The following is a 24,791-nucleotide window of genomic DNA, read 5'->3' as shown; positions in this document are numbered from 1 at the left end:
TACCGAGCAAAATTAGTTCTTTTGAGGTCTTTGCTCCGTTCTTGTTACACAATAACGTGCAAAGAGGGGCAGTTGTAGACCCAATTTTTGGCCCGGGCCCATACACATACAAAAAAACCAAAAAATAAAACAAGATATTAAATAAGTCCATTTACAAATAATAGCCAGCCTAATTACAATAAATAATAAACCTAAAATAAATAAAACCCATATAAAAATCCAAAAAAGTCCAAAAATTACAAAAACAACAAACCCAATTATAAGCCCAAAATAAATCTAACCCTAGAGCCCAAACAGCCCAATACTAGACTAACTTTTCAACAAAAAAGGAAAGAGCTGCTGCTCCCCTCCACCACGTGCGTCGGCACACCGAGCACGACCCCTTGGCTCGTGCGTCCATGCCCCACGATCATGCACTCCTCCACAACTCCACAACCTGCGATTTTGAAGCAAGAAAATGGCCAGAAAACCGTTTGTATTTGGCTATAAAAGCTTTGATTTTTTGTTTGTACGAGGGGTTTTTGTTTTACTTTTGGTTAGAGAGAATATAGATACAAAATCAAAAGCAAGCAGAGATCGATAATTACAACACTTGTTAAAGGTGATTCTTGAAGTTTTTTTTTCCTTTTACGATTTTACTATTTTTCTTTCCTTTTTTCTTTTATGTGTAAACGACGATCCGAGAGGAACTCACCAGACATCGCACTCGCACCACGGGGAAGCCTTGCTCCGGTCGTCGCAATCAGTCACAGAGGCGATCGAAGGCTTGGTGTTAGCCTTGTTTGCGACTGGAAAAAAAAGGAAGTGGGGAAGAAGAAAGAGTTTGGGGTTTGTTTTTTTTAAAAAAATCAATGTTAAAATGCTTTCTTTCAAGTAAAAATTGATTTTTGCAGGTTTTAATTTAAAGAGATAAAGTAAATTAGCATTGGGAAGGGAAAAAGTCAGTAGATGACTTGGTCCACGTGCATTTGCTTTTTAAATGGGAGATTTTCACTTTTAACCCCCCTCATTTGAGTCCACTTCTAAATTGGCCCAATTCACATTTTATTGTCTTTTAAAATCTTCCCTGAAGTTTGCATACTGTTTTAATTTGGCCCGCACCCAGGTGCTGAGTTTTGGAGATTTGGGTCATTTTCGTTTTTGGTCCTTGAGAATTTGTGCGCATTGAATTGTGGTCCCTAGTTTTAATTTTACGTTCTATTTATTCATTAATTATCTCTTTAAGTTTGGTTTATTTCAATTGAGTTTTTTTTTTACATGTATAATTCATTATTTCTTAAATTTATTTGGTACTCAACTTTTAAAAATTTATTTTAATATACTTTTTAGGTTACCTAAATAATTTTCTACTCTATTTTTATTTGCTTAATTTATAAAAATATTATTATAAAATTCTATATTATGTAGTGTTGTTTTAAAATTCTTGTATAATATTTAGTTAAAATACCTTTATATATTATTATTATACATATATATAATTTATGATAAAATTATCTTTATTCCATGTACATTATTGTTCTCGTATTATTTTATGTAAGTATTTTCTTAAATTTATATATATATTTAAATTTATTTATGTATAATTTGGTTCTCTTTAAAGGATTATTGTATATTTTATTTATTTTAGTATCTTGGTATATATCATCTACACTTTTTTTCCATTTTCATATTTACATCATTAGTTAGATTAACTTGTCTATGTTTTGTATTATTTATTTTGAATTTCTTCTTACGTAACATATATATATTTTAATAATTATTTATATATTGTCAGTTTTCATATGCATATAAGTTATTTTGAATTTTTTCTTGTATTATTTCTTTGCATATATTTAATAATCTTTAAATATCATTGACTCCTAGTTCTTGTGTTGTCTTGCATATCATGTGCCGTCATTGGCTTTCTTATCGTTTTGACATATTATTGTTCATACATATAACTATTTTTTTCCCTTGTAATTGCATTATGTTTTCAATTCTCGTGTTTACTCAATATCGATTGTTTTTATCCTCAAGCAAACAAGTATTTTTAATTCGTTGTTGCAACTATCAATTTTTAAAAAAAAAACTTCTAAAATAAGGCAATGTTCTATGTTTGGAAATTCGAGAAATCGTGCCCTAACGTGTTGGGTTTCGCTTTTTTCGTTGGTCTAAATAATTGAATACCCTTCTTGTTGCATTTTGGAAATCATGAAGTGATCTCAGTTTTTGGAGGCTTAAAATATCGTGTCCTAACGTGCTGGATGTGGTATTTTATTTCTTTGAAACGAGTGAATCTTGAAATCCAGTTCGAGTTGTGCACACATTTTTCAGGGGATCGTATTTCAATTTTTTTTTAAATTTTCAACATTAGGACATAAATTAATCAGTTAGGTACCCATTTCTTGATTTTCGTTGGGCCAAAATCCATATTTTAGTAAAATGATTTATTAGGTGATCCGATCACACCTAAACCAAAAAAGGATTGGTGGCGACTCCAAACTTTCGTTTTTAAAGTCAATGCCGATTTTTCAAAAAAAAAGGGTTTCGATAATTATCATAATAGACAAGATAGAATTTTATTGAGCAAAACTCAAAGTGAATAAATTAAACAGGATAGCAAACCTGCTAAGGTACAATATAAAATGAGAAAAATAGGTGCCCCAGATATCGCAGCACGAGCTTCACTATTCCAATTTCTTAAAGGCTCTTTCGACTTAAATGTGTATTCAGAAGATCCCGTGTATTTTTTTAATGCTCCAAGATGTACTGTTCTTCCCTCTTGTTAATTTTGGGAGGACAAGACTACCACATGCCCCATATTCAAAATTCGAGCTGCCCGTTTTTGAGTTTTCAACTCAAAAACCCCTTTGGTCTCAAAGTGCCCTTTGCGGGTTTTCACCTTGGCCTCTCTATTTTTTTTGTCTCAAAGCGCCCTTTGCGGGTTTTCGCCTTGGCCTATCCCTCTTTAGGTAAAATACTTCTTCACGGAATCTGAATTTACAGGATTGGGCAAGTTTTTACCATCCATCTCGGCTAGAATCAATGCTCCTCCGGAGAAAGCTTTCTTCACCACGTAAAACCCCTCCCAATTAGGCATCCATTTTCCTCTAAAATCCTTCTGTATGGGAAGGATTTTATTCAAAACCAGGTCTCCCTTATGGAATTCCCTAGGGCGAACCTTTTTGTCATAAGCCCGCATCATTCGTTTTTGGTACATCTGACCATGACGGATAGCTCTTAGCCTCTTTTCCCCAATCAAGTTCAATTGATCATATCGAGACTGGATCCACTCTGCTTCATCTAACTTTAACTCCGAAAACACTCGAAGGTATGGGATCTCGACTTCGATTGGCAAAACCGCTTCCATTCCATAGGCCAAAGAGAAAGATGTTGCCCCAGTTGAGGTTCTGACTGATGTTCGATAAGCAAAGAGGGTAAATGGTAACTTCTCATACCCATCTTTGTAGGTCTCGGTCATCTTCCCCACAATCTTCTTAATATTTTTATTGGCTGCTTCCACTGCCCCATTCATTTTCAGGCGATATAGTGACGAGTTGTGATGTCTGATCTTGAATTGACTGCAGACTTCTGCTATCGTACTATTGTTCAGGTTTAACGCATTGTCAGATATGATCCTCTCCGGCATTCTATATCGATATATGATCTCTTTTTTTAGGAATTTGCTCACTGCCGACTTTGTAACATTGGCATATGAAGCGGATTCTACCTATTTGGTGAAGTAGTCGATAACCACAAAGATGAACCGATGCCAATTGGATGCCTTTGGCGATATTGGTCCAACCATATCCATACCCCACATAAAGAAAGGCCATGGGGAAGTCATGACATGCAGCGGCGAAGGAGGCACATGAATTTTGTCTCTATAGATTTGGCATTTATGACATCTCTTGGCGTAATTGACGCAATATCCTTCCACAGTGGAACAATAATACCCGAATCTCATAATTTGCCTGGCCATTGTAAAGCCATTAGCGTGTGTCTCACAGACGCCCTCATTGACTTCTTCCAAGATTTTCTTAGCCTCTACAGCGTCTACACATCTCAACAGCACTTGATCCTTTCTTCTTTTGTATAGGATTTTCCCATCTAAGACATAGTCAATGGCCAATCTTCTCAACGTCCTTTTGTCATTCTCGCTTGCCTGGTCTGAGTATTTACGATTTTTTACGTATTGCAATATATCGTGATACCAAGGGTGATCATCTTTTTCTTCATCTTCTTCAATATTTTAACAGTGGGCCGGAGTTTTATAAATGCTCATCTGGATGGGTTTGACATATTCTTGTTTGTTCACCTTGATCATGGAAGCTAAGGTAGCCAAAGCATCAACCATCTGATTTTCGTCCCGTGGAAGGTAGCAGAAGGTAATGTCATCGAACTCTTTAACCAATTCAAGGACCAGTTTTCGATAATCGATCAACTTAGGATCTCTGGTCTTCCATTCTCCCTTGAGTTGATAAATTACCAATACAGAATCTCCATACACTTCTAGAACTTTAATCTTGCGTTCTGTGGCTGCACGGATTCCCATGATGCACGTTTCGTATTCTGCCATGTTTCATACAATTAAAATCCAATTTACTAGTAAATAGATAGTGATCTCCGTTTGGAGATACCAAAACTACCCCGATTCCATTACTCACGGCATTTGACGCCCTATCGAAGTTTAGTTTCCAGGGAGGTTCTCCCAGAGCACCTTCTTCAGTGGTCACAACATACATCAGCTTGTAATCTTCTAAAGCTCTACTGGCCAGAAAATCTGCTATTGCACTCCCTTTTACTGCTTTCTGGTTCACATAGACTATGTCAAATTCGGAGAGCATAATTTTCCATCGGGCTATCCTTCCATTTAAAGCTGTTGACTCCATCATGTACTTTAGAGGGTCTAGTTTTGAGATGAGCCAAGTAGTGTGATACAACATATACTGACTCAACCTATGGGTTGTCCAAACTAGGGCGCAACACAACTTTTCTATCGACGGGTACCTTGTCTCACATTCAGTGAATTTTTTACTAAGATAATAAATAGCTTTTTCTTTCCTTCCTGACTCATCATGCTGACCCAGTACGCATCCCATGGAATTCTTAAATACTGCCAAATACAGTATCAATGGCTTATCGGGGTTAAGTGGCATCAGCACCGGAGCGTTGGATAAGTACTGTTTGACATTGTCGAAAGCCCTTTGGCATTCTTCATCCTATTCACCTGGGTTGTGTTTCTTGAGGAGGCGAAAAATAGGGTCACATTTCTCGGTTAGTTGTGAAATGAACCGAGCGATGTAATTTAATCTTCTTAGAAAGCCCCGAACTTCTTTCTAGGTACGCGGTGGAGATAGATTTTGTATGGCTTTGACTTTGTCTAGATCGATCTCAATCCCTTTCTCACTAACCACGAATCCGAGAAGCTTTCCGAACTTGGCTCCGAAGGTACATTTGGCCGGATTGAGTTTTAGCTGAAACTTCATCAATCTTAAGGACAACTTTCTCGGGACTTGTATGTGCTCCTTCTCTGTTCGGGACTTTGCGATCATATCATCGACATAAACTTCGATTTCTTTGTGCATCATGTCGTAAAACAGGGTTACCATGGCCCTTTGATATGTTGCCCCCGCATTTTTCAGTCTAAACTGCATCACCTTGTAAGCAGAATGTCCCCCACATGGTTACAAATGTGGTCTTCTCTATGTCTTCAGGATGCATCTTGATCTGGTTATATCCGGAGAAACCATCTATGAAGGAAAACAGCGAGTGTCTTGCCGTGTTGTCAATTAAAGTGTCAATATGAGGCAGTGGGAAATTGTCTTTCGGGCTGGCTTTATTCAAATCTCTATAGTCTACACATATTCGTACTTTTCCATCCTTCTTCTAGACGGGGACGACGTTGGCTACCCACTCTGAGTATTTTACCACTTTTAAAAATCTAGCGTCAAACTACTTTCTAACCTCTTCTTTTATTTTTAGCAAGACGTCAGGCCTCATTCTTCAGAGTTTTTGCTGAACTGGCTTACATTCTTCCCTTATAGGGAGTCGGTGCACCACGATATCAGTGTTAAACCTGGGCATATCTTGATATGACCATGCAAAGACATCTTTGAATTCTTGAAGTAATTCAATAAGGTCTCGCTTCATCTCCATGGTGATACAAGTTCCAATCTTCACCTCTTATCCCTCTCCTAAGCTCACAATTTCTACTGATTCTTTGTGAGGTAGGATTTGTTTCTCGTCTTGTTCCACCATCCTCAACATATTAGGAGATAGGTTGCAGCCTTGGTCATCTTCGAAATCCTAGGAATCCTCCATACACATATCTCGTTCAAAAGGAAATTATGAGCCACTAGCAGTGTCACTCATATTATTGATATTTGGGGACCTGTTATGAGGATAAAAGAAGGTACAAAAACTCAAAAGAATTCAAGAACACTTATCTGTATGGTATGATTACGAATGAAGAATTAAAGAATATTTAGAAGAATGTTCGAAGAATAAATGAATCCGAAAGTAATCGTTTGTATAATATGATTATGAATGAAATTGAAAGAATGAAAGAACATCTGCTCAAAATGATAATAACTGTGCATTTTATTGAAATAAGGTTTTTAAACATAAGCCTATTTCACAAAAGATTCTTATTACTCCTAGGCCTAGAGGAACAAGTGTGTTTTGGACATTACTCTGAATCAGCTCTAAAAACTACAGGAATCTCTTCCGCAGTCTAGTTATCCAAAACACTTCTAAGTATATAGGGGCGAATGCCTGACAAATTTTCTCCTTCAGCCCATTTTTCGTATGTGGCGTTGATGTCCAAGCTTCTCAACTTTTCTTCTATGGCTTCCTTTCTTGGCGTGCCTCTCTTGGGATGAATGATTCCTCTAAACACAAAAGTTTTCAATATATGGGGGAATACCATTAGCTCCCATTTGATTTCCTCCCCCGTTAACCGTGCTCTTCTTCTTTCTTACTTCTTTTTCAGCTTCTTTTTCTGTTGTCTTCCGTCTGGCTTAAATCCTAAGCCGAAGCAGTCTCTCTTGTCCTTCAATACCAGCGTTTCAACCCTTCCTTGGAGATATCTCCCAAGTCCTCTTCTGGGTAGGGCCCCTATTCCAACCATCAATTGTAGACTCATCCTCATAGTTTTGGACAATTTTGGCATCAGAATCTTACTTCCCTCGGTGATGAATGTCACATTAACAAATTCCAAAGACCGAAATGAGCATTCGATTGCTTCGTCATCTGTCTCCAAATAGGGTGTGTTGCTGCTTACAGCTGCAATGATATCCTCTTTAGCATTTATCATTATCAATCGCCCCTCGGATACTAATTTCAACTTTTGATGTAACGATGAAGGCACTGCCCCAGCTGAATGTATCCAGGGCCTCCCCAATAAGCAGTTGTATAAGGGCTTGACATCCATCACCAGGAAATCCACCTCATATGTGTTTGGCCCGATTAGAAGAGGTACGTCGATTCTGCCTATCACTCTTCTCTCCGTACCATCGAATGCTTTCACTATGTTCTAGCACTCTTTCATGTGAGGCTTGTCTATAGGTAATCTATTTAGTGTAGACAATGGTAGGACGTTCAAAGCTGACCCATTGTCAATCAGTATGCCTGGCAGCGTATACCTCTTACAACGCATGGTGATGTATAAAGCTTTAGTCGACCCCCTGCCACCAGGTGATACCTCGTCGTCATTAAAGAAAATAAAGTTATCGGCACTTATGTTGCTAACTAAGCAATCTAGCTTGTTGACGGAGATTTCATTGGCAACATATGTTTCATTCAAGACCTTCATTAGCGCGCTGCGATATACTTCCGAACTTAGGAGTAAGGCTAGCATCGAGATACGAGCTGGTTGTTTACGTAGCTGTTCCACCACACTGTACTTGCTGTGCTTTAGGAATTTTAAAAACTCCTTAGCCTCCTCCTCGCTAACTGGCTTATTAACAGGAAGTTCAGATTTGGTCACTTTTTCCTTCATCTCTTCGACCACTGGGGCTTTTTCTTTAACGGGTTGTGCCTTCTCGCTTGTTGTATCGTAACGTCTTCCACTACTTGTATAGGAGCCCCTATCTTGGTCGTCTTTTGAAGTGTCAGCCAGGCTTTCCTTTCCCAGAATCGTCACGTTACAGTCATAATTCTATGAGACCCTCTTGCTGTCTTTGTAGGGGAAGACTGCAGGTCTTTGGATTATGATCCTCGGTGGCATTTGCATTCCAGCTTCATTACTTTTGGGTCGTGATATGATGACCACGGGATAGTTAACTGTTTGGTTCTGCGCCGTCGATTCTCCTTCCGATGCACATATATCTCCCTCTCCGGGGTTTTTAGCTTCTTCATAAAACTCCATCTTTTTATTGTTTATCATATCCTGTACGAGGGCCCTGAACTCCACACACCCTTAGATTTCATGCCCTACTTCATTGTGAAACTCGCAGTAGTTCTTTTCTTCTTCAGATACTTTTCTCGAATCCAACGTGATCAATCCTCTCTTGACCATCTACTTCTACACCCGTCTCAATGGGGTCCTAACTTCTGCAACCTCGCATTTAATCTTCTTGTTCCTGCCTTCGCTTATCCCATTCACTCCTTGGTCGGTATGATTGGGGAGCGGGTTTCCTGCTACATTGGGTACGATTGGGTCATCAAACCTCACAATCCTTATTTTAATAAGTCTTTTAACTACTTTCTTGAACGCGGTGTAGTTTTCGATCGAATGTTTGGTGATTCCCACGTGGTATTCACATTGGGCGTTACTGTCATACCATTTGGGATACGGAGGCTGCAATGACTTTAGGTAAAAAGGAGACACTACATGAGCGTTGAATAGGTTTTGGTACAGCTCCCTATACGTCATGGGTATAGGGGTGAACTGTGGCCTTTCTGTGTTCTCCCTCGCGTTGGATTCTTGTCTCACAGTGCTGTGTTGATTGGTGGTCACCGTCTTTGGTTGATTTACGGTGAGTGACTTGGACTGACCCTTACTCAATGTGCTCGTGTTGTTCACTTCATTATCTCTTTTCCTCAAGGCCGACTTTCTGGTACTTTTTCCTGCCTCTATTTTACCATTCCTCACAGTATTTTCAATCATTTCACCCGTCATCACTATGTCTGAGAAGCTTTTGGTGGCGTTTCCCAACATATGAGTGATAAAAAGGGCCTTCAAAGTGTTGATAAAGAGCATCGTGGTTTCCTTTTCTAGAAGCGGCGGCTAAACTTGTATGGCAACCTCTCTCCATCTTTGCGCATACTGCCTGAAACTTTCATTTGATTTCTTCTCCATATTCTGGAGAATGATCCTGTCGGGGGTCATGTCGGTCACATGACTATAATGTTTCATAAAGGCCTGAGCCAGGTCTTTCCATGAGTTAATTTTAGCATGACTCAATTGGTTATACCATTTAGATGCTGTGCCAACCAGACTGTCCTGAAAAAAGTGAATTAATAGCTGGTCATTGTTAACGTATCCCGTCATTCGTCTGCAAAACATAGTAATGTGAGCTTTAGGATAGCTCGTTCCATTGTATTTCTCAAATTCAGGCATTTTGAATTTGGAGGGAAGGACCAAGTCTGGGACCAAACTCAGGTTCTTAGCATTAATCCCATGATGACTATCGGTGCTTTCCATAGCTCTGAATTTTTCCTCCAGCCATTTACACCATTCTTCTAATTATTTTTACGATTCTATCCTCGCCTTTTCTTCTTCTGCAACTTCATCCAAATCAGGAACAGGCGGATAATTCGGGTTATTAACAAGGTTAGAGCCTGAGCCGGCTTGGAAATTTAATCGGTATCAAAGCTCCAGCCTGAATCTGCTGAGGCACGATCATAACGGATGGTCATTGTAGATTAATCTCGGGCTTCGTCGGTACATGTGTCGGAGTGAAGCCAGGAGGGTATTGAGGATCTTCATTAGTTTCCTCAACATTGTCCATGGGGCCCTTTCCTTTATCCGTTCTTCCCATCAGCAGTTGGGACAATTGACTCATCACCTCTCTTTAGGATTCCATCATTTGTTCTTTCATCTCTCACTAAATCTTGGCTAGCTGCTATTGCATCTGTAACTGCATCTGTTCCTGCATGCCCTTTTGCATTTGCTCCAATTTCTCAAGTCTTTTATCCATTGACTTTTTTTTTGTACCGTAGGGGTGCGTAGTTGGTTGGTTTTCGTTGGTTTTCAGATTACTGAAATGATTTTTTAATTAATTAGAAACCTTTTATTACCTTTAATGCATAATGATGTGATGTAATGCAAATGCATGAATGCAAATGAGACATCAATTTTGATTCAATTTCCTTTAGAAAACTTCACTAGAAAATAAATTCTTTTACATAAAGCTGAGTTACAAATAAAATTTTACTCTAATGCCCAAAGTCTTAATTTTCCTAAGCAATGAGGCTAGCTTTTGTCCCCGATCTGACTCCAACTCGTACTTTACACTCAGTGTGTCTGCCTGTACCGCTAAAGCTTGTAAGTAGTCAGATACCTCTTGAATTTGGGTTATGGCTTCCCCCATAAGATAATCCCTGTTTCTAACTTAGTCTTGCGCATGGTGAAGCTGCTCCTTCTAACGGTCTACATTTGCCTCGAAAAACTAAATCCGCATGTCATAGTTTTGTAGTGACGCTTCTAATTCTTCTATTTTTCTTTTCATTTCTTCTATCTTGCTCAAGCTTGCTCTCAATTCCATTGCGGTATTGCGGCTTCGGTATTGATGAAGAGACTTTTCGAGTTCTGCCACTCTAGCCCTTAATTCACCTCGTTCATTTTTGTTTTCTGACAGACTCTTCTCTAAATCTTCATTTTGTGCCTGAGCTTCTCGGAATTTCCTTTCCCATCGGTCGACTTTGGTCTTTTCCTCTCGAATTTCATGGCGGCATTGTTCGGAAGTTTTACCTAACCCCGCAGTCCTCATAGACAGGCGTAGCTTCTTATAATCAGTCTTCAAGCTGTCTAGATCTTCTTCGGCCTTAGTTTTCCCTTTTCTCCATTTCTCAGCCTTTGACCTCTAGACATCAGCGTCTAATCTCAGGTGCATCTTCTCTTCCTCTAATTATTCGATCTTTTTCCCAAGCTCAGAACTCTTCTTCTCGAAGTCTTACTTTATAATTTCCAACTCCGACGGGGCGATTTGTAATTTTTCCACCATAGGTCGAGTATTTTCCAAGCTTGGCCTAGGAATATTATCATTAACCCTCTTCCTAAACCATCCATCATACTCAGGCGTCACCATGGAACTGACAGCCAACCTCTTCATCCAGCGAGTTTGCTTCCAAGCATCTGATAGCTCCCAAACTTTCTTCTTATAGTGGGCACCTTTAAAGGAGAATTCACACTGAGCAAGTCCGTAGGTCGTGGGTACAAACTGCCTCGATTTATATTGCCTTAACTCAAGCAATGGAGTATACCCAGTAGCTCCCCAAACTCCTAGCAATGGTACCCAATCAAAGTTACCACATCGATACATGATCTCATCAAGAACCATCCAATAAGCTCTCCACTCTATATCCCCCTCCTTGAGGTTTTGGAAAATTTCCATCCACTTCTCCTCTGAGATATCCTCTCTAATTTGTATGGTTGCCTCCTCTTTTAACGGGGAATAACCTTCGGAAAACACCCGATAAGAAACCTTGTCTACCTTCCAAAAGTGCCCATGAAACCACACCATCAATAGTTGTGCACATCCAATGAACCGTCCTCGCCCGTCTTCCGACACGTGCTCAGGGATTTGAACGTCTTAGCCAATATTGCCGGTACAGGTGTGATTCCCTTCTCAAGACGATCGAATAAGTCAGCAACTGCCTCATCCACGTGCCTTAAAGCCTTAGGAAAAATTACCAATCCATAGATGCTTAAGGCGAAGATATCAACCCTCTTTCTTTCATCTGGATGCGTTAAAACCAAATCTCGCAAATTCTCCCAAGGGATACATTTACTATCTCATTTTTGTTGAATCCGAGCAGTGACCCAAGGCTCGCTCATCCCTGAAATGTTCATCAATTTCTTCGCGAAAGTCTGACCATTAAAAACCCTGGCATAAGTCTTTCTAACTTGAACTTTCGGACACCTGAGCAGAGTAGTGTATTCCTCCATGGTAGGTACTAAATCCACTTCTCCAAAAGTGAAACACTTGTAAGCAGAATTTCAAAATTGCACCATAACTCGGAACAAATGTTTGTCCACTCTAATGTCTAGCAAGTAGGATATATCGCCATAGCTTTGATAAAACAAATGCTTGGTCCCTTCATCCAAACGAGCCCATATATCTCTCAACTCTTGCAACTCATTTTGTGCTACATTGACGCGAGTGAATTCCTGCAACTCTGATGTATATCCTTCTGCCAAGCTATCCCCTCTCTCTGATTGTAACTTCTCTGACCATGTGCAGACGGCTGCATTATCCTCAACTTTATTTAGAAATTCATTCTCCATGTCAAGCTTTCTAGCTTGGTAATCGAATAAGAATCAACACCTCCTTTAATCTGCAATGTCATGCAAAAGACAATCAAAACAAAACACAGGTTAGTATCAAATGATAGTGATAAAATGAAAGCACAAAAACGATAATTACAACACATATATGGGTAAATACTAAGCTTGATGTGGCTCCACCCAAGGATAGCACCTAAGGTTCACTATATGTAGTTCGGTTCTAGAGAAAAAGTACCCGAACCAGCAGATTCCTCAATCCTTACCCATTATAGGCTCATATAGATCGAGTTCGGTTCAGGGGGATACATTTCCCTATGACCATGCGGAGATGAAAATCTCACGAAATCATAGGTACGGATGTACCCCAGAAATAATCCACTTGTCCATGTGGAAGTGAAGACCTCACGAAAGCATAGTTTCTTCCTTCCATTAGAAGGTGTGACCACAGCGATCATGCAATGCAATGCAATATTATTCTAAAAGACCCGAACCATGACAATCATACAAACAAATGCAATCATGATTTTCAAAGCAAATTTTTTATTTTTGACAAAAGGACAACAAACAATTAATTTTATGGCTTGACTCTCTTATCCCGTCCCCAGTGGAGTCGCCAAGCTATCGAAACCATCCTTAAATTTGAAAACAAAAACGGACGATAGACTTTGAAAACGAAATGTGGAGTCGCCACCAATATTTTTTGATGAGGTATGATTGGATCACCAAGAAGTTTAGTCATTTTAACAACGATTTTGGTCTACGAAATTTGAGAAAATGGGTTCGGGAGTCGGTTACGTATGAGGAAGGATTAGCACCCTCATTACGCCCAAAATTGGTACCAAATCGATTAGATACTATCCTTATGTCTAAGATTTAAAAATGTTTTTGAAATGTGGTTCCTTTTAATAACATTTGAATAACCCGAGTTGGTCATCAAAATTCTCTTGCTTAAGAGGTATATAGCATCACATCCAGCACGATAGGATATGATCCTTTATGCCCTCTAAAACATGATAAATTTCGACTTCCAAAAGTTTATATGTTGAAAATCGCAAAAGGATGCCCAATTATTTAGTCCAACGAAAAAATCGAAACCCAGTACAGTAGGGCACGATTCTTTGAATTTCTAGACATCGGATATTGCCTTATTTTAGAATTTAAAGAATCATGAGTGAAATTCTAAAGGAATATTCGATTATTTTGAACAAATAGGAAATCGCAACCCAGCACGATAGGGCACGATTCCCCGAATTACCAAACATCGAGTATTACCTTCGTTTTGAAGGGTTTTTAAAGACATGAGCGAAATTCCAAAGAAATATTCGATTGTTTTAAACAAACGGGAAATCGCAACCCAGCACGATAGGGCATGATTCTCGAATTGCCAAACATCGAGTATTGCCTTCGTTTTAGAGAATTTTTAAATGAATAATTATAAAAATAGCTTAAAACGCATTAATTCGACTTGCAATGAAACGAAATTAATCTTAAAGATTTGGACCTTATAAAACCAAATTTCATAAACCTAGTGGAAAACAATGATATGGGATAATAGACACACATGAGATGCAATCAATTAAAAAACTAATAATTAAGCATAACTGATCTAAAAAAAATATAATCAAACTCGCAAGCATGGATGACAAACGATTAATATAACAAATAAAACAACGACTAAATGATATACAACAATAATAAATATGGCACAATATGAATCAACCAACCAATCATATACAAAACAAAGTGGAATTTAGAAGTCAATTTGGTATAAGATAATTTCGAAATAGATGAATGAACACGCGATATATATGCTATATGAGTGGATGATTTGATAAATTTAAAATGGTTAGGGTAAAAAAAAACTAATGATATATAAGTAATCATTGAAATAAGTATTATAGGATAAATTATTTGAATCAAATGGTATGCGAAATATTTTCAACATAAATTCATTAAGAAGAATAAAAATCGACAATATACGCAATAACTTAAAGAATATGAAAGAATGGTAGGATACATGATAAGATACTAAGATAATATAATATAGAGAGAGATTTAAAAATAATGATTTTATAAACACAAAAATGAAATTCTCAAGATGGTGTCATATATATATAAAATGTTAAATGAATCATAAATCAAGAGATGTTTTAAATGGAAAACTCTATTAAAATAATTTATATCAATATATGCAAAAAATATATTTAAACAACATTTTATAATGAGGTATTAAAATAATTTAATGTGAAAAGAATTTTAAAAAGAAGATTTTGTCAAAAAAAAGTATATGGTTAACTTCGAAATAATAGTTATTGTAAATTAAAAATTAATAAGAACTATGTTTAAGCAAATATGTATGAAATATTTTAAAGGAATAGGATGCACAATGTGAAAATAATAAGATAAAAAAACTTCAAAATAAGTGTATAAATATTGAAAATGAATCAACACATGTACCAACGTTAAATATGTTATAAAATAATAGGCTATACTAATAGAGGACTAAATTAAAATTGAATTAAAATATGAGGGATAATTTTGAAAATAAAACAATAACAATAAAAAGGACCAATATGCGGCGCGTGCAAATGCGTAGGGACTCAAACTGGAAATAATCCAATTCCCAAAACGTAGTGCTCAGGTACGGATCTATTCGCCAACTCGTGTAAATTACAGGGCCAAATTAAAAGAGTAAATAAGACAAATGGTGTGTGATTGAGCGACCGCGCAAAGGGGAAGGACCCAGCGTGCAATTAACCCTTTAAAACAAAGAGGCGCGGATCTGACCTACCCAACGGGTCAACACGCGGATCCCCCCTTTTTGGACGACGTCCTTTCAAGCAAAGGATTTAAAACCTTATTTCCTTCTTTTCAAATGCAGCCACCCTTTCAACCCTAATTTCAGTCCTAAAATCAATTTGTTAAAACCCATTCCAGCGACCGCCGATCCACCATTTTATTCGGTGGCCGACAATGCACGAGCAGCGACCAGATTCCACAGACGAAGGCACCATTCGAGGAAACCTGGTATGCTATTTTATTTTTTCTTTTCTCTTAAAAAAACCTAGATCTAATACTGTTCAATCAAGGAAGATGAAGCCAAATGTAAGAAAAACACTTAATATCATCCGAACCTCGTCCGTATCTCAATATTTCTGAGATATTCGGGACTTTATTGGTATCATCTCAAATATTTATTTCTAAAATCGCAAGCAAATGAGAAGAAAAAAAGAATAAACAGACTTGAAAATCACTTTTACTATTTTTTGGATTTCTCTTTCTCTGTTTTGTGTGCGTGCGTTCGTAAAAAAAAAGAGCAATACATTGCTTTCGGTTTTATAGCCGAAATCCCAAAAAAAATCAAAAATAAAAAAAATACAATTTTCTCTTCTTTTATATTTGCTGCTGTGGTTTGTCTTGTTTGTTTGCAGGTGCGGAGGTACGGGGCCAGCTGTGGAGGGTATGTGGCACTCGACGTGGGGGCCTACGGAGGTGCGCGTGGCGGTCGTACCGTGCTGCGGGCTGGGGGTTGTACGGCGCCTGGAGGTTGCGGTACTAAGCAAAGGCTAAGGTTTCTGAAATTTGGTTTAGATATTGGACCTATCGGGCCATCAGGGTTATGGGTTAGAGATGGGGCTAATTGGTTTTGCAAATGAGCTTGTAACTGGGCTATTGAATTTGGGCTATGTAATTGGGACATTTTAATGGACTGTTAACATTTGATTTAATTTTAATTTATTTTGGATTTTGGTTCTTCTTTGGGCCCGGGCAAATTGGCCTGTTTACACTAATTATTCTAAATTTTTGACAGAATGAGTATTGATTTAAGATTAAGTTAAGTAATAAGTAGTCTGGTCGAATGTGAATTCTCTTATATGGGTTATTGTGAATCTTTTGGATAAGTTATTTATAATTTAAGTTTCAGAAATAATGAATAAGTGCATGAATGACCGTTGAGGATAGTAAGCACATTTGATAAAGAATCCGATGAGTCTAATATGTGATGCATTGTGCATGCGTGCTATGACATTTAATCATGCCCATGTATGTGTTCATTTGGAATGTATATTGTGAAATGTGAACTATGGGTATAAATGATTAACTAATGACAAAACTTGAGTATTGATTAGATGAGTAAAACATAAGGGAATTGTGTAAGAGTAAAGTTATTATGTGCAGCAATTCATGAATGAAAAGAAGAATGATGAGTATGCAAGTAAAGTCTGATCCAAAAAGGGGTAAAACTTAGACTTGTAATTTGATGAAAGGTTAGAAGAGCCCAAGTGTATAGGTATTGGTGATGATGAATTACATCCATGAATGTATGAATCTTTGTTGAGTATGATGTGTGTCTTTGACAGCGAATCCTAAGTTAAAGTAGGTTGTATGAGTATGTTTGGAAATATGCGATGAGATGTTAAACAGTTTGGGTGTTTATATGAATCGAGTGTTGAGTCTTAAACGGTGTCAATGTATGATGGGTTTGTCAAGTGAGTCACTAAGCCGACTCTTGCATATATGATGTGTGTTCTTAAAACTTCTATGAATAGTGGATGAGACATGAAACAAAAGCTCGATGAGTATGATGTGATGATTCTGATGAGTAATGTCTGATTTATGGACTTGTGTGTATGATTGCATGAAATTTGATGGTCTAAGCATGAGATATGAATCTTGAATTTAAAGGATGTTTGCATCTAATGGGCTAGCATAACAATAGAGGCAAGAATAATAAACAAAAACACCAAAAAAATTATTTTTAACAAATGAAATTAAAGAAAACTGAATAACATTAACATGGGATTAAAATCTAAATACAAAAAAGGTTGAAGGCTTAACTAGGAAAATAAACCCTAGCTACAGTTATAACTAACTTAACTACTAACTATAGAACTAAGAAAAGCAAAGAAAATCCTCACAAAACTTTGAACCTTACCATAACTAGTGATTTTCCAAATTCACTTATTTGAACCTTTCAAGGACAATATTTAACCTTTACAATCTTTAACTATTCAATAGGCAATGTCACTTCCACTTAAGGTTTTCTACCTAAAACTTTAAGTAAATCCTCATAAAAATAAGAAATAAAATTGAGAATGGATTATCACCTCTAGAATGTAGATATACAACAATTAAACCCTCTCACAAATCAAGACAACACTTGAAAGAATAACTCACAACTAAAACCACAAGTGTGTACAAGTAAAATAAGATGATAATAAGAATTAATTAAATTTTAGCTCTTGATCTTTGTAAAAATGTTTCTTGTCTTCATATAAGTGTAATTGAATCATATTTATACCCTCTTATTGAATTATGGATGTTTGGAGTTGTTGGAGGGAGTTTCTAGCCGTTGAAAGCATTTATTTCGCGCATTTAATATAACCTGTAGCAATGTGTCTCGAGACACAAAACTCTTATCTTGAGAGATGAAGAACAAAAATATGATCATTGGAGCCTATAGTCTCGAGACACAATAGGCTTGTCTTGAGAAAATTAGCCATTTGTCTTAAGATAAATACTTGATTATCTTGAGACACGCTTCCCTAAAGCAAACCCTAGCTTCGGTATTAGATTGTCTCAAGACATATGGGCTTTTGTCTCAACACTGAGCACCTCTAAAGTGATATTTAGCTTCAATTTGGTATTATATTGAGACAAATGGGCTTTTGTCTCAAGATAGGGCACCCTTGAAGGAATTTTAGCTTCGATGTTGGCCTGTCTCGAGACAAACAGGCTTGTGTCTCAAGACAATGTTGGAAAAGTTGAAAAATAAGGCTTAGAAACATTTTTAAGGACTTGGTGATATGGAAAAACTTTTGTAGAAAGATTTAAGTTATTTAGAAACTTTATTTGTTAGTTTATAATATTTGAAAACATACTTGGATGTGATCAAATAATTTATGTAAATTTGATTAAGAGAATTCAAGTAATTTTTTTAATCGAGTTGGTGTCGAGTTGACTCGTAATACTAACTCAATCACACACATCAATTAATAGTATAGATAAAGGTATAATGTTTCTAAGTTAGAATTTTAATATAGATATATATATTCATTAAATAAAAAATAGATAAAATATAATAATATTTAAAATTTATAAATAAACTAATTACTCCTTTTTTTTAAAAATACTTAAAAAATATTTGGGTTGATTTTCTATACCATCCACAATATTCCTATTAACTCTTAAAAACTTGATTTATATGATATAGATATAGATATAGAATGTAATATTCTAACCACGAGACACCTTAAATATAATTTGTTTGGCCATCCTTGGTCCAAGGTCAATTTGATTCCTCAGAGTCAGAGTGATGCCAATTTGTTGGGATAGTCCATGATCTTAATTGATTAATTGTTCCGTGCAAGCCAGCAAACCTAGACCATCTCCATTTCGTCTATCCATTGGTCGCCAAAGCTTATTTTCTTCTTCCGTCTCCACTAGGGATACAAATATGTGTATTATTAATGAATCTCACCTCACCAAGAAATTTTAAAATTAAATATTTATATTTCAACAAATATCATCACATGACTCATTATTAGTAGATGACAAATCTTAATCTTACCAACGAATTTTTTGAATGTATCTGTTTCAGATTTTTTTTTAAATGGATTTTAGGTGAGAGGTTTTTTTATTATAATAAGTATGGTTTGATTATTGTAATTGTTTGTTTCGTCTTACGGTATAAAATTAATATTTACTTTATATAAATATATATATATATATATATATATGACATAATGTCAAATTCAACTATTGTCATTCACAATTTTTGTCAATTTAACTCTCATTCTTTTTTTAATTAAATTTGGCTATTAATTTTTTTAAAAAGTTAAAATGATTTTTTAACGTAAATCTTAATTAAAACATTAATTTTTTAATGATGTTGTCGTGATAATTCACGTGTTAGTCTGCATGCACTCCATGCTGACTCATATCACAAAAAGTAATAAGGATGAGATATGAAAAGGTAGCCTTATTCAAAACCCCGGTTATGAAATCTCCTCTCTCCCACTTCCTATGTTGGGACACACCGTTCTTATAGAGATGCACTTTCACATCTTCTTAACCCTAAATGGTTGGGAAGAGGAAAGTTCCTTTTTTTAGGTTACTCATAGGAACAAATCCAGTGGAGACGATGTAGGGCTTGTAGTTCAGAGGATTAGAGCACGTGGTTACGAACCATGGTGTCAGGGGTTGGAATCCCTCCTTGCCCACATCAAGCCCAAAAGGGAAGGACCTTTCCCTTTGGTAGAGGTAGAAAAATCATGATCGGGATAGCAAACCCAAAGCTATGGAACTTGAGAGCTTAGGTCTTTTGCCAAAATGGAGTGGCCTTTTATTTATTATTTATCATATATTTTTACTTTTCTATTTTATATATAGTATTACCTGCCAAAAGAAAATAAAATAAACATTTTTTTATGCCCTGTAACTCTTCCTCAGTCAAGCTTGGGCAGAATAGCAGAGCAAGTACAAGTATTAGTAGCATAGAAAAATGTGCTCCTCGTCATTAAATTAATGTGTTTTCTCGCGGTAACTGTGGCCTCTCGGGAGAATCGATGACTACATCTTTAAGGCATGAGTTCTAGTTTTATAAATGTTTCTTCGTAGGAACATTAATGAATCAGATCAATTATTCTTCGTGCTTTGTAAGCAAACATACATATATGTTGACCAAAAGTGTATACTTCGTTGGCAACAAATAATTTAAAAATATAAAAATATTCAAAAAAAATACAAATTAAAAAAATTAATAAATTAGGATGAAGTACATATTTGTTGTCATGCGGGCTACCATGTTGAAAATTTTAACATTTTAGTCAATATTTTCATTTAAAACAATTAAGTAGACTCTTTTTAAAAGGTTGATGATCAAATTTAGCTAAAATAAAAAAGAATAAAAATCGAATTGACAAAAAAATGTAAACATTAAAGGCTAAATTTTACATTATGCCCATAACTATTAAATCTTAAAAGGGATAATATAATTTTTGCCCCGTGAACTTGGCAACTAGGTCCATTTTGATACCTGTACTTTTTTTTATCTACTTTGGTACTTAAACTTGACAACTAGATTCATTTTGGTCCTTGAACTTGAAAAATATAAAAGTTTGATGGCATGGCCTTTTGAGATCGTGCCACATCATCACTTGAAAATTAAAAAAATATATAAAATTTCAGGTGATGGCGTGGTACAATATTAGAGTGTAACATACAGTGTTCTAATAACTAGATTAGTGATTGAACTAGTTAGACCATTGGTTCATGGTTCAATCGATTGCATTGGGTCTACAACTATACCAACAATAATTAAAAATAATAATTCATAATTCTATTATTTTAAATATTAAAAAATTTATTAAACCGGTTTAACATGTTCAACTATTGGTTTTTGTGTTTTTTTTTATCGGTTTCGAGTAGTTTTCAATTCAATCAGCCCAACCCCTTTGTTTGGACTAGTATATGGTCGATTATCGGTCCAATCAGTCTGACCAATCAATCTAGTCATATTCCAAGAAAATTGATCATATCATCAAATCTTGATGAAATTCAAGTTCAGGGACCAAAATGATTCTAGTTGCAAGTTTAGGTATCAAAGTGAACCAAAAATAAAAATAAAAATATCAAAATGTATATAGATGCCAAGTTTATAGGCCAAAAATTATATTATTCAAATTTAAAAGTGTAAAAGTGTAATAATGAATTATATAAAAAAAAACCTAAATTCTTTTGCTTTCTTCCTTACCCATATATCTCAAAACTAAAAATCAAAATGAGAATTTTAGAAATTTTTGTTTTGAAGAATTATGCTTAAATATTTGATTTTTTTAAAATTAAAGATATTATAAATAACTAGCAAAAATTAAATTGAGGTGAGACGAGGGTGGGAATGGATGTTTCCAACATCCATGAAATTGGTAGTAGTTTTTAAGATTACACATCCATAATGGAGCAAAACGGATGATAATATAGAGCATGCAAACGATGCAGCAATAGTGGATTTACCAACATCCATCCCAATACACTCCATTCTCATACCTAACTAAAAACTCGTATGGCTGCTAATGTAATAACATAGGGAAATAGTTAGACATAAAATAAAAAATAATTAGTACAAATTTAAACTTAATATTAGAAAGATGAGTAAAAACTCTTGTAAAAAAAAGAATTTTTTTCTCCTCTTGACTAAAAATAAGTAATGAGAATGGTTAAATATTACCAATTCGATTAGTTTATTATTAACTTATATATTAAAACATGCATAAAAATAATACTCCAACTAACGTAATATTAATACAAAGATAATGTTTCAAATATAAATCCTTTTAGTTACTTGAGATACAAAGCTAAAAGAGTACCAATGTTGATAAGCATTCTCGTTAAAGAGCCGGTCGTAACTCAACTCTAAATGTAGTTGGGATACAATGTCTCTTTTCTAAGTTGACTATTGGATACCAAGCATCTCATGCCAATATAATATAAAGCCTAGAAATGAGGATGGGTCCAAGAAAGAGAGCATAAATCCGGGACCGGAGATTAAAATCTATATAATTAATGCCATGGATGTGTCAGCCACAACAGCTCGAATATCAAATAACAAAATAACGTAGTTGGGGAGGATGATATACCTTCTTCATACCAGAACGAGGTTGTTGTTTGGATGGTTCTACGTCCAATCAAAGTTAAGTTCCTTGGCGGTGATAATTTAAAAAATTTGCCATCATCAATTTATGAAAGGTACCATGTGTCAATCATTCAATAACACATATGACGACAATCTTGGTCGTGACTCGTGATAAGAAAAACATTCTGTGTCGGATGGATACGATTGGTGGTCGAGAGTGCATGGAGTCAAAGTCTTTCGCCCTATTTAAGACGCAATTTAGCCGCTTAGGTTGATATAGTAGTGTAAGAAGGACACCCATCTCTTGATTTTTATCTCTTTGTCTGTTTCACTTGGCTCTATCATCCACTGCTATGGCAGAGGTATGGCATTATTTCACCATTTATTTATTTTCTTTAATATTACTATGTCATATGTGCTGTCTGTTATTTACGGATTAGCTAGTCTGATATGTATATATATAATTATATATTTATGTGTTAACTTCATAAACTCTACATTTTTATGTTTCCAAAATAACGAAAGATTCATTATTTGAGTTGAGTTTGTATATTTACTTTTAATTAGTGTAATAATAATAATAATAATAATAATAAAATTAAATATTGAAATGATAATATAATATGAAACAAAAAATAAATTAAACATATCGTATTACACCGTCTATCCAAACTCACTCTTAACTTTTACATTCTTTGCCAATACTTAGTATCATATATATATATCATTGCAGAAAATAAATGGAAGAATAGTAATAACTATTTTAATATAAATATAATATTATACGTGCAATTTTCTATCTATCTTTTCTATATTATTATCCAAGTATATGAGTCTAATGTAACAAATCAACTCGACATTAATTTCATCAACAAAATTCTTAAAATAATTTTAAATAATTTAAATAAGTTTTATTATTATGAAAATGCTTGTCATTTTTTTATTTTAAAAAATAAATTTTATTACATATGTGTTACTATTATTAATTTCAAACCTTACATTTTATTATTTATTGTATGTTATTTTTTAAACACATGTTTTAAATTCTTGGTTTCCACACGTATACATGTGGGGTAGAATTTTTAATTTTTAATTTAAGTGTGTGACTGAGTTGGTGTCAACTCGACACTAACTCAGTCAAGAAAATTATATTTTAAATAAGTTATATTACTATGAGCGTACTTTTGTCTTCTTCTTATTTAAAAAATCAATAAAAATGTTGAAACAGTTGAGATTTAAACTCATGCTACCAACATCGATAATTTTTTCACCACTTTGACCAAAGCTTTATTTTTATGTTTTTATACATTTTAATTTTATTACACAAATTGTTTTACCCACATTGTTCGTATATATTGATAATGTCGTTGATTGAATGAGTTGGTGTCATGACCAACTCAAGAAAAATGAAAATATCATGATAAATATTTAGATTACATTTAATATTCTTAGTCTGATATATTTACTTATTTGAATTTTTTTTACGTACTATTTAAACTAACTTTTTTATTTTAATTTTGAACATATTGTATACGTGTTGTTATTGTTATTATTATTAGTTTCAAATATTATATTTCATTATTTCTTGTATATTATTTTAAAAAAATATATATGTTCTAAATATGTTATTTCTACATACATACACGTGTGACACACGTAATATATATATATATATATATGTATGTGCATGTACATACGTTCGCTTAAGCGGTAGAAATCGTGAATCATGAGCCGCAGACTTCAATCCCCCTAATATTACAGCGGAGGATACCAGGATATCCAAAGTCCTGAACAATCCATTTCCATTGCCACGTTTAGGAGCACTATACTGGGTTGAATTGAATTCAGTTATTTCTATGTACTAAAATAGAAATTCATTTTCTATGAGATGGCATTGCATTAATTCTCTCTTTCTATATATCTATTTCTTTTTACAACTCAGAATCAATCCGAGCTATTTCTGAATAAAGTGAACACTCGGTCAATAGATTACAATTTAAATTACTAACTCTATTAAAAAAATTATGAAAATATCTTTTCATAATTAAAATAAATAATATTATTTGAGGATATTTTATTCTTTTACTTAAAAGAACAATAAAAAAATTTACATGTAATACAATTTGAACCCTGTTGGAGAATAAAACGTGAGAAAGATAGAATAATATGTAGGAAAGTTGCTCTCTTATTAATGAATTCTGAATGAGTAAAAAACAAAGAATAAATGCCTATATTTATAGGCTTACATGAAAACTAACTTAAGATAAAAATAGCTAACAAATTATTTAGTCAAACTAGAAAATCTGAAACTACCAAGATACTACCAAGATTTTCTAAACATCCCACCAATATTATTTTGAATTATTCTCAACACTCCCCCTTAATTCAAAGTTGCAGACACCAAGTAAACTTCTAAAATAGCAAAACTTCTCTTTTGATAATGCTTTTGTTAACATATCTGCCAGCTGCTCTTCAGTGTTGCAATATTCCAAAGATATCTCCTCTTTTGCTACCAAATCTCGAATGAAATGATAACGAATATCTATGTGCTTTGTTCTACTATGAAATGTTGGATTCTTTGTCATAGAGATAGTGGATTTGTTGTCACAAAATATGGTAGTTGCACATTTCTGCTCTTGTTGGAGATCGATTAACATTCTCCTTAGCCAAATGGCTTGACAAGCTGTTGCAGTTGCTGCTACATATTCAGCCTCTGAGGTTGAC

At 35.1% G+C, this 24,791-nt stretch overlaps 1 long non-coding RNA gene across 1 annotated transcript; it reads right to left on the bottom strand.

Moving 5' to 3' along the window:
* LOC107962117 (uncharacterized) lies at nucleotides 1–1,216 on the bottom strand. The gene is made up of 2 exons (XR_001701517.2): nucleotides 695–1,216; nucleotides 1–436 (listed from the first exon to the last, which is right to left on the bottom strand). It is a non-coding gene; the product is annotated as an uncharacterized lncRNA (long non-coding RNA).
* Nucleotides 1,217–24,791: the final 23,575 nt, after the last annotated feature.

Source organism: Gossypium hirsutum, chromosome A06 (assembly GCF_007990345.1).
Source record: "Gossypium hirsutum isolate 1008001.06 chromosome A06, Gossypium_hirsutum_v2.1, whole genome shotgun sequence".
In the NCBI taxonomy this organism is placed as follows: Eukaryota; Viridiplantae; Streptophyta; class Magnoliopsida; order Malvales; family Malvaceae; genus Gossypium; species Gossypium hirsutum.
Note: the sequence above shows the minus strand (reverse complement) of the source record. Positions and strands in the feature narration are given on the sequence as shown.